Source organism: Gavia stellata, chromosome 25 (genome assembly GCF_030936135.1).
Source record: "Gavia stellata isolate bGavSte3 chromosome 25, bGavSte3.hap2, whole genome shotgun sequence".
Taxonomy (NCBI): domain Eukaryota; kingdom Metazoa; phylum Chordata; class Aves; order Gaviiformes; family Gaviidae; genus Gavia; species Gavia stellata.
Genome location: NC_082618.1, coordinates 6,762,629 through 6,776,566, shown reverse-complemented (window position 1 = coordinate 6,776,566; position 13,938 = coordinate 6,762,629). Strand labels below are relative to the sequence as shown.

Genomic DNA, 13,938 nt, shown 5'->3' with positions numbered 1-13,938 from the left:
AAGAATAGCAGCATGTAAAATTAAAGGTAAAAATGAAAGGTACAGTGACTAGAAGGGTAATCTGGGGACTGACTGGGCTTCAAGCCCTATTATTTCCTTGTTTTGTGACACTCATCCTTGATTTTATATTTAATTATTGAATATATAAATATGTCTCATAAAAGGACTGTTGAGAGTAAATGACTGCAACGTCTGATCACTGTAATAATGCATTTAACGTGTGCTTTCATTAATATCCCTTCCAAAGCTTTCAGATGGAATCATACCCCTACCGTACCCGTTTCTCAAGATCCTGATAAAATTTATTTAACCAGTGTCTTTTTGCCAGTAAACCTTTGTGTTGTATTACTGCTTTGAATCCGTTATGACCTTTCTTTTTCCTGAAAGGAGATGGTAGATATGAATCATGCACCTGGTCTATGAAGACAGGCTTCTGCATTGTTATGAACCCTTGCATGTTTTTAAGCTCAGCAGCTGGTTGTGTTCTACTGTTAACGTTGCTGATAACCACTGTGTTGCCATAAATATTCATAAACTTATGTAATTTTTTCATAAATATTCATAACTTGAGCCTGGTGAAGGACAGAATGGGAATAGAGAATCTCTTCAACTGATACAAAAGATCTGAACTAATGGATGTGTGGCATCAAGAAGAGCGAGGCAAAAGCTTGCGTTTGAGGAGGAGTCGTCCTTAACACTGGTTCTGTCTTCCAGGTAGCCATAAATATGCCTTTACAAATGCCTCCATGTTATTTGGTGTCCGTTGTGTTTATGGTTTGGGGGGAGGGTTATGTGTGTTAATGAGGCCATGGTAGCTTAGCTGCAACAAAATAGAGGTTTACTGTTGAAGGGACTTACAGAGAGGTTTTTTGGTAATTGAGTGTTTGCCTGGTTTTGATTTTTGATGATGTACAGAGATGCCTTGAAAAGTGTTTGCTGGTGGTCAGGAATTCTAGCTTTGGTCTTCCTTAGTTACCTGAACATGAACTGCTGGGTTTTGATAATGAAAAATGAGCACTGACTCTTTAGTGAATGCTTTTTCCTCAACATGGTTAACTTAAATCCATTTGACCTAGAGAGAGCTTGCATAGAGAATTTTGTTGAAGTCCCCTTCTCTTTGTGGTCAGCTGTTTTGCTCTTAGCTGATGCGTTCTTGATTTTTCACTGAACTCATAGATGTTATTACCTTCAAGGAATTTGATGCAGAAATTAAAGTTCTAATACTGAGATGTGCAACCTATGTATTTTATTAAAATGAACTTATGTTGAAAATTTGCAAGAAGGAGAAGTTTGGCTTTGGCTTTTGCTGGACGATCTATGCCTGAGAGGAAAAAATAGTTCTGAATTTTAGGTGTCTCGTTACAGGACCACCCTGGTCTTTCTTCTAGGAAGTTTTTGCTGTTTTAAAAAGGTATTTTTTTGGTAAATGGTTCAGGCGCCTGTTACATTGTGCAAAAGAAATCGTCGTGGGGGCTACGGGCTCTGTGCCTGCAGCAGTCCTCAGGCAGATTCTGAACGTGTGGCGTTGGTGAGGCTTGAAAGTGAGGGGTTTTTTTGATATGATGGTCAATGTGCTTAACAGAGAAAACGGAAAGCAAAACCCCCCTTATTTTCAGTTCAAGATAACATTATAATGTGAAAATAATTGAACTTTTATTTAAACAGCTGTTGTATTTCAAATAGAAGTGGTCTGAAATCAGACTGACCTATCCAGTGTTGCTGGCACACACACCGTGAAGGACAGTGCTGCTCGCTGGTGAAGGGCCCGGGGGTGCTCCCTTGGCTGCCCGCAGCGGGGCTTGTGCCTTCCTGGGGGCGAAGTGAGGGTCCCTGCTTCGAGGTGTAGCCTGTCCCAGCCCAAGTTTAATGAACCCACTTTCCTGCTTTCAGACGAGTAGAGATGTGCCTAAAATTAGGGTCCTGCCGGCCCAGCGAGGCTGAGAGAAGCCCGAGGGCCCGGCTCCCTCCCGCGCCGCACGGCAGGAAACGGACGCTTCGGCCCACCCCCGGCTTGCTGGAGCAGTGGCACGGCCCGCCCCCCCGCCGCGGGGTGGTACGTCCCAAGCCTTCATAAGCGGCCGCCGCCGCTCTTCCCGCCCTTTCGTCCTGCGTGCCTAGCGGCGGGTGAGGTGAGGCGTGTGGGCCTCCTGCGCGGGGCTGGGGCCGGTGGGGCCTTGTGTAAGGCGGGCAGGGAGGAGGCGGAGGCCCGGCTTGCGGAGCGAGATGCCCTTGTCTTTTAGCGGGTGCCTTCCCGCCACGGAGCTGAGAGGAAGGCCCCCACCTCCCGGCAGTGGTGGCGTCCGCCGTGCCTCCCTGTCCCCAGGGCCGCTCGGGCTGGGCCCGACCATTCGGGGCGGGGGGGCGCGCCGCTCGTGACGTGCGGCCCGAGTGCCGCGCGCAGGGGAGGGGGTGTGGCCTCGGAGCATGTGGCGCCTGACTCCTCTTGTCCCCGCAGGCCGGCCATGGCGGCGGGCACCGGGCGCTCCCGGTCGCCGCGACCCCGCGGGGAGGCCCAGAACTACGCTGGGGCTGCTGAAACGGCTCCCCGGTAAGTGAAAAGGGGCCGGGCCGGGTTGGGAGGCCCGGGAGCTTGCTGTGTGTGTGAGGTAACGCCGGGTATTGCTGCTGGTTGCTGCCCCAGCTGCAGGCGGGGTGCTGCTGCCCGTGGCTGGCTCGTGGAGCTGCAGTGAAAGGCTGTGAGGGTGAAGCCTGTTCCCCTTCGGGGTACTTCCTCCTCACGAGCCTCCTGGCTGCTTTCAGGCTGGTCCCTTGCTGCTGACAGCGTCACGTACCGCTGGGACAGGGCCCTGCCGAGCTCAGAGCTCTGCGGGGGCTGTGGAGGGAACGCTTCTGTGGTTAGTGCTTGGCAGTCGTATGCTTTCTATGGATTTTTATTTTTATGGCGCTGTTGTTAGCAAACAGGTCACTTCTTTGGTTGTTAAATGTGCCAGACCCTTTCTGCGCGATGAACTTTACAACCTGAGAATTGGAGTTGGGTGGAATTTCAATTTCAAAATTGCCCTTTTGGTAAATGCAGTCTGGCAAGCCGTGTAAGGGAGATTGCAGTTTCCTGACTGCAAACACTTCAGAGAGGATTGTTGGCTACTAAAAGATGTCTGATATAAATATTTTAGTGATTCATGATACCAACACAAACATGGGTGGAATTACAAGCAGACTGTTGGCAGTGAGGTTCTGGGTTTGGTTTGTTTTTTCCTGGATAAACCTTTATAATTTTCTAAAATGAATGCTGAAGAGTATTGTAATAATGCTTCTTTTGCTTTTATTCCCACAGCAGAAAGATGTCTTGAAGTAAAGAGTAAGTTAAAGTTTTATTTTGTACTAATGTGTGCAAAGTTGTTAAGAAAGTTCCAGGCCTTTACTTACATGCTAATGATGTAAAGCAGTTAGATACAGAACGGTTAGTTGAAAATAACCTGTAACAATTACACCTTAAAGCAAGTTAATTATTTAAGAACTAATTAAAACTAATTTTACGTACCATTAAGCTAACAGAGCTAATGCCTTTTGTAAACAAAGGGGAAAACGTACAACTGTTGGTTCAAGATGAAACAATTACTGTGTTTTAAGTAATGAAATACAAAAGTTGTTGGCTGTTGATGATGATAACCCTGAATAGGAAGTGCCGTCAGATGCGAGAACTGACGATAACCTTCTTATTTGTCTGAAATACAGCTACATGCATGCAGAGTTTGAGTTCTAGAAATTTGTTTTCTAGAACTATTTGGGCGACTTGTATTTATACATGTTTTCTGTGAAAAGTGCTCTTGTAATACCTAACATGGCTTCACATCCATATGTTTTACTTTATCTGCAGAACCTGCTCTTTCTGGATAAATGTGACACAATAGGAGTGGGAGCAGGTCGCTCTTTGGAGATGGCCCTAATGTGAAGGTAAGTGATGAATTTCACTGGACCACATAGATTCCACCTGGTATAAAGCTCTAAGTTGAGAATGAATGAGCTTTATAGGCTGCCAGAAATGCGAGAAGCATATTTTGTCGGTTTGTACTTCCTAGCTTGAATCAATCTGCTTTCCCTCCTCTCTTCCTCAAAATTTAAAACCTGATACTTATTTCCTGGTATTACTATGTTTAGGTATAGCTTGTAGGTCTCGGCTGCCATGTACTCATTGTTACTAATGTCTACCAACTGATGTTAACAGATCTTCACAAGTCCTGTGGAAGGCAGTGAGACAGCAAGAGCAGGAGAATTCTTCTGGGTGAGTTTAGTATTTGGTGTGCTGTTAGTTGAACGTGATGTTTTTTGGATACAGTCTCAGAAACATTACCTAGTGACAACATTCTCATTGGCTATGTTTCTATTTCTGTGTATTCTTAGCTCTAAAAGTATAATTAATGAAGTTCTAGGCCAAAAAATACTTTGAGACTAAAATATGGGCAGTAAACGTATAAGAGCAGCTGTCTTCTGCGCTGGTTTTGCTGACAGCACTGTAGAGCAAGGGATAAAGGTCTTGCTTCTGCTAGAAATATATTTACCTCAAGATATCATATGATGAAACTAACCAAAAATTGCTGGAATTACCGGCAGATTGACTGGTGGTGAGCAAAGGTTGTTCTGATGATATCCTTTACATTAACAAATGGGTTAATACTTAGTGTTGAATGGCTAACTTATTTATGCTGTTGTATTACAGGTGTTTATGCTGAAAACATCTTGTCTGAGGAAGAAGGAATCCGATAAAACATGCGCGTGAGCTTGGGGACTAGCGTTTGTAAAGACTACCTATTTTTCTGCCCTACGATGTTAAGAAATAGTAACAGTTACACTCTTTTGCTTATACATGTATTAAAATTCTCTCTCAAAAAAACCCCAACAACTGGCTCTGGTTTTGTCACTTCACTGCATTAAGGAATGACTTTCCGTTACGCAACATATTTTTAATAAACATGCTGAGCACTCCTATAATTTGCTATAATATGATAAAGTAGATGTATACACACTGCAGTATGATGTATACACACTGCAGTATAATTACTGCGGATAATGTAAATGGGTTTTGGTTGTGTAAGCATTCTGTCTGGTATTTGGAAATTTACTTGCTTGAAACAGTGTGATACTATTGCTGCTGCTGTAATTACTGGAGAGATTAGGCCTTAAATACCCCTAACAGCAAGAAGAGCAAATGCAACTATTTCTGTAGCTTGTTTTAGGCTTGCTATTTCATCATTATTTTGGCCTCAGCCTTTCTTAAAGTCTGCTACAGAGGCAGCAGAATCTGTTCCTGCAGCAATAGCATTCTAGCTAAGGTTCTGCATCTCTTCTAAATAATGGTCCAAATGTGCAAATCTAAAAGTAACTGCTAGATGTGGAAAAAGGGAAAAGAGACTCGTACTCTGCAACTTGTCAGCATTCTTGAATCTTGCTAGTAAGAGGAAAAAAGGCTGCTTTTGTGATAATGACTCGTTCTAAGATTGGTCTACAGGGAGGTTGATAAACAGAAGTCCAAGGATTTGGGGGGAATCTTGGGGACTTGAGGTGCTTAAATGAGAAAAACGGCATCTGAGGCTGAAACTTTCCAATTAGGTTCATTATGTCAGTATAACTGGCAGGCTGTAATGCTTCAATGCTCTTCATATTTATAGGGGGCGTGGAATGTAAGAGTGTCATCAAACCTAGATCAACTGAGCATGTTCACCGAGACAGGTTTAATGCAGGTGTTGCTGATCATTTTGCCCACTTGGTGTCACCAAGTGAGAGATTTTAGTACAGTCTTCTTTAGTCTGTTTTTTTTGAAATAGGTAAACATCATTAATAAACTAATTCCTTGTGAGCGCATGCTCATTCTGTGCCAACGAGAACCAAGGTAATGTTAACTGTACAGCTCCAAGTAGAAGATACCTTGGTATTGCTGCTGAAAATGATGAAACTTTCATCCACTTGGAAATTTTGCCGGAGGGGGTATGGCTAGGCAACAGCCAACAAAACAGTCAAAACCAATTGTTTGTGCTTAGTAGTATTTTTACTGTAGTAATTCGGGTCAACAGTTCTCGGTTGCCATACAATGAAAAGCAGGATAGAGCTTTACCCAGGGATTCCTAGTGTATAAAGTCCCTGTCACCGTGCAAGCTTGCTTATTTTCATGATGGGGGGACAAGGGAAAAGGGTGACAGTGGAGCGTAAATGTTGCTCCAGTCCTGGGTCACAGGCAAGACTTGGACTGCCCCTGCTGTGACTGCACTTCCCTGTGTGGTTTAGGTAAAGACCTGAATCTGTTTTCTTGACTCTTTTTCACCTCCTGACTGATTACCCAAAAGAAAAGATGCTGTGGCGTGTCGCTGCCCGTCTGGCATCACGGGGCAGTGTCCCTGTCCCTCTGTCCCCATCGGACAGCGCCGGTGAGCCACGCTGTCCAATGGCTATGAAACTAGTGGAACTAGTCCGTGTGTCTGTGCTTGGGGCGTAAATTGTATGAAATGTGTGATTTCACAGAGGTTTCTCTCATTGAAAAGTCGGAGTTATGTACTTGAATCACGGAAGAACAGGTTTAACATTTTTCAGAGAAATGTCAAAAAGCAATAGAGTGCCTGATACTATAATGTGCAGGTGAATTAATCCGGATTGTTCCTAGGAACATTACTGTGATACATGCAGGGTTTAATGTAAACTTTCAACCTGGGTAATGGAGCATGCAAAACTTGTTTGGAACTAATTTCTTTTTATCTGAATGTATTTGAGGACTGAAGATCAGGTTACTCCAATGTTTATTTTAATCAAGATTTGAAAGTAGAATTACATTCTGTTCCAAGTGTTTAATGAAGCAAAATGATTTTTGCCTGATTTTAAGAGCTTGTGTATTAGAACGTGTTGACAGAAGACATTTCTTAGCTGATATGATATGCATTGGAAATAAAAATGGTTTTAAAGGTTTCGGAAAGAGCACAAGGAATCCACCTTTTTTAAATGAGAATCTGTATGCCATTAATGGTGATGGAGGTAAGCATAGCCACATGCCCTCAGTAAATGGAAACAACTCAGCGAATTTTTGATTGACTGTTTTTAATGTGCTGTTTAATTTGCTCAAGATAGGTTTGCTGCGACTTGTTTTTGTAATTGTTCTTTCTGGTATGTATTAGAATTACCTTATTAAAATAGAGAAGAGTTGATCTGGGAATACTTACGTAAACAGGAAACAGTTTATCTGGGTTTATTGAGGTTACAAGTTGGTGATACCCATTATAATTAACTATTCATGAGTTTCATTTTAGTATTACTTGTTTATTGTTTTCATCAAAAACAAAGTTCCTCAGCAGGGATCCTCTTAACAGGCTGGTTTTTGCTAAGATGAGTGAATGGGCAAGTGTTACTCCTATTAAAATATGGTGCCTTTTGAACAAAATAGGTGCCCTAAACGTATTACTGTGATCTTACATGGGAGCATATATAAATTTACTATTTATCTTACGGTGCTTGGGGGGCGGGGAAATAAAATCATTCTGTTTTGATTACATTTGGAGCACATCAACTTTCCACTGTTGGGGAATAAGCAACAGAACAAAATCCTGATTTAAAAATGCAGTTATTTTGGATTTTTCTAAAGGTTTAAGAGAACAGTTGGCAGGAGTCCCTGGCACTTAACAACAGCCAACAACCGCGGATAAATCTGAAATAGGTGAAAGGATTAAAGCAGAAAGAAAAACAATGCAGTGAAGCTAAGAATGGCTGAGTGCCAGCTTTTAGCAATAAGAGAGATGGCAATGTCAGGTAGTAATTAATTTGTGAGAGAGAACACAGTGATTATGTATTTGCCACAAAATACATGCTGTGACTGCTGACCTGATGGAGAGTGCCTGCTCTGGGTAGTAGTCCTCCCGTTTGTGTCTTTCCTTCTGTCCTGAGATGGTGTGGAGGATGCCAACTGCAAAAATCACTTCTGTGATGAGAATATGCATTTAGTAGTAACGAGGCTCAAATCCTCAGGCTCTGGGGCACTAAGCAAGATGGGATGGGACTAATCTGTAATCTCTCTTCAGGGGATTCATCGCGTGACTACGGTAAGGGGCTTGAACTGCGGGCAGCTCATCGTGTGTCACGTTTGAGGTAGAACGAATTAGAATGGATGTTGTGCAAATGGTTTCCTCGCATGTGCCAGGGAAGGTGCATTGGTTTCATCCTCTCTTGCCAATGATGAAGGACGGGAAAGCAAGTATGGTGTGGCTCCTGTCGTCGGGGGGGAGAATTAACGCGGGGAAACGGCTGCCGTGCGAGTACTCTGTTTCCGTAAATCACAAGCTTCACGTTTCATATAAATGCTGGTTATCATTATTTCTTGGTTAGTATTATAAAGCAATCATGTCTGCATCAGCATTAAAATAATCACTCAAGCAAATAATAAATTACTATAATTAATATATCCCAGCAATTAACTAAAACCTAAAGATGTGTTCTTTCTTGGCTTGTTAGCTGCTGTTTCAGCTGAGTCAGTTCTCGCTGGCTATATCCGCTTAATGAGAAGGGAGGAAGGGGTCTACTGCCTATCTTACCTTTTCAGAATTAAATAGGTCCTAAATTTTGAAACTTCACTCCTTTTCTCTTGAAGGCGGATGGAACAGCAGTTAATTTTTCAACTCTTCTCTCCCTCGTTTCAAATTAGTGGAAGAGAAGCAAGGCACTGTCAAAGGAGTTGCTGCTTTCTAGCAAGGAACAACTAAGATGATACTAGTGTCTTGCAAGGAAAACTTATGGGTTTATTTTCTTCCAACTGCCCCATTAGCAAATACTTTGTCCGTTACAATTTCTGAGATGCTACAGGCAGCGGCTCTTGAGTTGCTCTGAGCAAAAAGCGAAGGCTTAAAATAGCCGGGGGGGTGTTTGGCTGTTGTCACGCTCGCCCAGGGCTCGGGCTCAGCAGTGTTCGTAGCGTCTGATTGACTTCGTGCTGCCAAAGCTTTATCGCACGTCACGTGTTCCTGTACAGAAGGACAAGGTCGACACATCATTTAGTGGTCTGATAGGACAAACACGCACCTTATCTTGTCAGTTCGTGTAATTTACTGTCTCAATTTTATGCTTAAAATCAATTTTAGCCCAAATGTTAGGAACCAATCCTAACACTGCTCAAAATTGGTAGGAATTTAACAGGTGGAATTTGATTTAGAGCACGCAGGAAGGACATATTCAAAAAACAGTAAGAGTTTTGCGCTCCTGTGCTCTAACCCAGGAATGGGGAGAGCAGCACTTGCCCTGTTTCACCTCCCGACACTCGAGCCCACAAGATGGTGCAGTGATCGAGTTCAGAGCATTTATTGTAGAGAAAGAGACCTCGCAGCCTTGGAAGAGCCTTGTTTTGGGAAACACGATTTTACTGCTGGTTCCTTCCCGGTTGTCTAATAAGATTTGCAACTTTCATTAAGGTGCGGAGAATCCCCCGCACAGTGAAAATATCACTCTTTAATTGGCTGTTAATAATGTTTCTTAGTGCAGGACCAGCAAAGGCTGAGCCTCCCTTTTCTTTGCCGCTATGCAAACCCGCTGCAGGAATGGTCCCGGCCCCACAGCGTTTCTGGTCTAAGCAGACAGCAGTGACACGAGTGCGTGAATAAACAGTTTGATGAGGAGCCAAAGGAGTTAAAATTTCTTTTGTAAAAATAAAAATACTATGTGAAGAATTACTTGCTGTTCATTACCTTTCACTCAGGTGCGTACAGCCTCAGGACTTGCAAGCCCGGCTGCTTGCTAAAGCCGGTGGCTCCCGCAGCAGAGCCCCGCTGCGTCTCCTTGGGCGGGTGTTGAGCTTCAGCTGGGCTGAAGTCAATAAACACCTCACAGCCCAGCACCTGCTGTAAAACCCGAAGAAAATAGAAATGAGAAAATCATTTCTACGACGGAGACTGAATTTGAAATCCCTGCTGTTTTAATCAACTTGAAATGTTAAAAGTTTCATCTCCGATAATTAAGACTTTTCCTGTATGTGCTTTTTTTTGTTGTCAGACTCCTGTTAGTTTTTGTAAGTCAGTACTTAGATACTTTTTTTTTGTAACAGGGTTTTTATTTGTGATGGTTTGTGGTAAAATAATTGCATGGCACAGCTGCAACATGAACTCTCTAAACAAAAGAAATAATGATCTGTATTTCTAAAGCTGCCTATGGCTTTCTGGTGGGCTGTCCTTGGTTTTTTTAATAATTTTAATTTATTTTCTAGATTTTTGAATGAATTCCTTGCTTGTGCTTTTCCAGGTCCTGTAGGAGGATCATTTCTTCAGGTTTGGTTGTCTTTGTTTTTCTCGTATTCTGTATGCACGCTAACTGCATGTGATGATTCGTTTGTATTGGGTGCCATTAACTGAATGGTGGAATAGGTTTGAGGTTTGATAGCACATTCAGAGACAAATTTCCTAGCGAAGAGGCAAAGTCTGAGCTTATCACCCAGACAATAAATTTTCCTGAACAGCTTAAACTTTATGAATAAATACCTGGGTCAAGGTGTCAGTGGTACAGAATACTTACTATAGTAACTTGGTTATTGTGGCCCTTACCTGACAGCAAATACAAAACTGGTGTTCAGGTGATCTATGAACACGGCCAGTCATTTAACAAGGCCCATGACAGCAAATGAAATGCCTGATACGATGCTTTACATCTCTTGTGCCTCCATCAGATGATCTTGAAATGGTCTGCCAGCGCTCCTGTGAAGCCGAATTACCTCCGTGTTACAGCTGAAGAAAGGAGATCAGAGCCTCGCTGCGGTGAGTAAAGGGAAGGCCAATTTGGTCAGTTGTTGGATAAAGCAATTTTACTTAACTGTGTCAAATCAGGTATTTATTACCTTCAACTGCAGCAGTAAATAATAAAATCTTTGTGCTGAGTGCTCCTCGGGATGTGAAATCTGTAGGATACCTGCTGGGAAGATGATGAGAATTGTTTCAAAGCGAGGTGCGAACTGGGAGCTTTGAAACGCACGGTGATTTCAGAAGGTAATGGGAAGACGCTCTACGAAGGTACGTGCACTTTGAATTTGATTTAATATGCATCCAGCCATCTCCCTAAACCAGCCTGTACGCTTCGGTACTGCGGGAGGAAGATGCTCTGTGTTTGCAGGAGGCAATATAAAGCTTTTGTGTCAGTGCCAGGCTGTTTGGTAGTCCAAAACGGAGACCACATCAAGGAGAAAGCATTTCAAAGCTACTGCTTTTAAGCTTCAAAAAGGTCTTTGGAGATGACAGCAACGCTGTGTCACTTGGCAGCGTATCAGCAGCTCAGAGGCTAAAGCCGAGGAAACCGAAGGGTTTCGGGGAGGAGAGCAGGACCGAGGTAACAGCAATGACACCAAAACTGTGCGAAGAACTGATGGGATACCCGGAGCCGCTCACGCAGATGAAGGGACAGCCCTGGTCTGACGGTTGCCCCTGCTCTGGGTGGCTCTTGGTAAAATTCAGCCCATTTTTGGGGTCGGTTTCTCTTAGCGGTTGTGTGAAAACCTGTTAGCTTGTGTCTCTGGAGAGTTTCTGGTACAGAGGGAGGTGGAGAAGGCTGCTCTGCTTCCAGGGAAACTCCACTCGTCGAGCGAGCAGCAGGTTACGATGCTTGGGCTTGCTGCAAAAATCATGCAAAGTACAGGGAGGAAATGTGAGATTGCTGAAGTTAGAGGAAACAGATAAAAAGAAAGTAGAAAGTGGTAGTAAAGTTATACTGTACTTGGGGGAAACATTTTCCCGCCTCGGCACCTCTGGAGAGCGCGTTCAGGAGCCCACTCACTGTGGGTGCAGATTTTTGTCACTTCAGAGAGGGTATTTGTAACTACAAAATCAGATTTATAGTGTCAGATGCAGCAGAGACTTTTTCACCAAAGCCCATAGATTCATCCTTCATGTCAGGTCTTATTCCTGACCTGAGGCATTAAAATTGCATCCAGTCAGCCTGGCAATTTCCCACCCTCCCCAGCCCCTGAAAACCTGATCACCTGTAGAAAAGCAAGGTCATTGCGAGAAGGGGTGGCCCAATCTGTGTTGAACAACGTTAGAGCTTGAATAATCTCATTAAAAGCCTCAAGGCTGCTCGCAGACTGATGCAGGGCTTGGCTTGAGCAAGGTCAGGACATTTGCTGACCCTTGTTGATTAAATAGCTGGTGCTCGTTGGGGTAAACAGCTGAGGCTGTTTATCTCCATTTAACGTTAAACACCCAACTGCATATAATGCTCCCCCCGACAGCTCAGGCACAGGGTGAGAGTTGTTGGGGCTTTTTTTGTTGTGTGCTTTTTTAAAAATTTTCTTTCTTCTCTTAGCAGACTCCAGTACTTTATAAAAATAATACTACGCTTATCTAATTTCTCCTGCTGCTTGCACGGTGGCAAACTCCAAGGATGAAACAGCAAACTTCTGGGCAGGGCTGGGTGGTTTGGGAGGTAGATAGATGGGGAGGGAAAGCTGCATTTCTGATCGATGATTAAGCAAGAAGCCTCTGAAGTTGTAGACTAGCAGGCAGAAGGTCTCACAGTTGCAAGAGGAAGAAGAGGTGGTACCTACATCCATTAGAAGAGGAAATCAAAGCAGGTAGGAAAAATTATGATTTCCCGGAGAAGCTGGTGTCTGATCACACCCTTCCCATTTTCCTAGAAATTAAGGAGGGAGAAGAAAATAATTGGTGGTCATGGGAAGTACTGATCCTGGTGCACGGGGGGGATTTTGAGGGGAGGCTCTCAGCGTCTGTTACTTTGGAAGAAGTTCTGGTGGGGTAGGAGGGAAAGGGAAAAGAAACGGGTGATTTGGAGGAACACTCAGATTAAAATAAGGACAAGATAACAGAGACCTCTAGACACTTAAATACGTGAGAGTTGTACAGCACAGGTCGTGTTTTCTCGTGAGTACATGGCATTGCTTCAGAAATGCCTTGGTCCGCAGCCGATTTCCTATCAGGTATGACCAATTGCTTGACTCTTGCTTGGCAGTTATCATCAGAGAATGCTGGTTTAACCCCTTTCACGTGAATTTGTGTGCGACTAACTTCTATGTGAGGCTTGCTCAGCACGCGTGGAATTGGAGCAGACTTTGCCCGTCGAGTGGGTTATTTTTCTGACACGCAAACCTGAGCTGTGAAGATCACTCTGCAAGATGTAGTTTATAGAAGCACCACCTAAATTAAAGCTGCAGTTCCGTTGTGTGTGTACTGCGTGTTGTGTAGGTGTGGGGAAGATAGCTCTTGCCTTCTACCACTTCCTAATTAGTATAATCGCTTAAAGAAGCAATATCCACTCAGATTAATGAGCTAGAACGAGGACGGTTTCAGCAGCGAGCGCTGTGCGGAAGACTGAATTTAACTACCTCTGAGACGGGATGCTGGGTTTTCTCCCAGCGACGCCGGGGGTTTGGTTCATTTAGCGCATTGCAAACATCTTCCCGTGCCGCCAATTTACCAAACGGGCCTGACGTACCGCTGATGGGAGCTGAGCTTTGGACCTACGCTCTAGAAATGAGCAGTAGTGAAACACAGCTCGTATCTCCCGAGCGTTGCAATGCTTTAAGCCGTTCTGCTGCTTTGTGTGTTTTTTCCTGGCTGAACAACGGAGCGATTTTTACAGTGACTTTTGCCAGTTGTTGGGAAAATGCGTATCACCCAGTTGGCTTTAAGCACGCTTGCAAAGCCTCTCTTCTTCAGCTGCTTGGAAGGGAGAAGTAGGTGCTTTGTTCTTTTGAAAATCTCCCCCTCATAATTTGCCTGATTATCTTTTGCTTTCCATCTCTTGCAAAGAGCCTGAACCCCGTTGGCAGGTTTTCGTGGCAAATGACGGCAGGTGAGGGGCGCAAAGAAAGGCGAAGTTTTGCATTTTAGCCTGCAGCTCTGTGCTGTTCCCAGTGCACGTGGTGGAGGGGAGCTCTGAGCGCGCGAGAAAGCGCAGCTTCCCCCAGAGCGGTTGGACAAATACTTAGCCTTTAAATTCATAGTTTAACAAGCAGGTGTG

The 13,938-nt window shown here is 44.0% G+C and overlaps 1 long non-coding RNA gene and 2 other non-coding genes across 3 annotated transcripts; all 3 read left to right on the top strand.

Annotated features, from left to right (window-relative positions):
• The first annotated feature begins 2,481 nt into the window (after positions 1-2,481).
• Positions 2,482-4,247, top strand: LOC132319178 (uncharacterized). Its single transcript, XR_009484467.1, has 4 exons — positions 2,482-2,548; positions 3,296-3,319; positions 3,839-3,915; positions 4,187-4,247. It is a non-coding gene; the product is annotated as an uncharacterized LOC132319178 (long non-coding RNA).
• On the top strand, positions 3,617-3,691 carry LOC132319225 (small nucleolar RNA SNORD49). Its single transcript, XR_009484475.1, has one exon. It is a non-coding gene; the product is annotated as a small nucleolar RNA SNORD49 (small nucleolar RNA).
• Positions 4,248-4,531: 284 nt separating the features above from the next.
• Positions 4,532-4,605, top strand: LOC132319229 (small nucleolar RNA SNORD65). The gene has a single exon (XR_009484479.1). It is a non-coding gene; the product is annotated as a small nucleolar RNA SNORD65 (small nucleolar RNA).
• Positions 4,606-13,938: the final 9,333 nt, after the last annotated feature.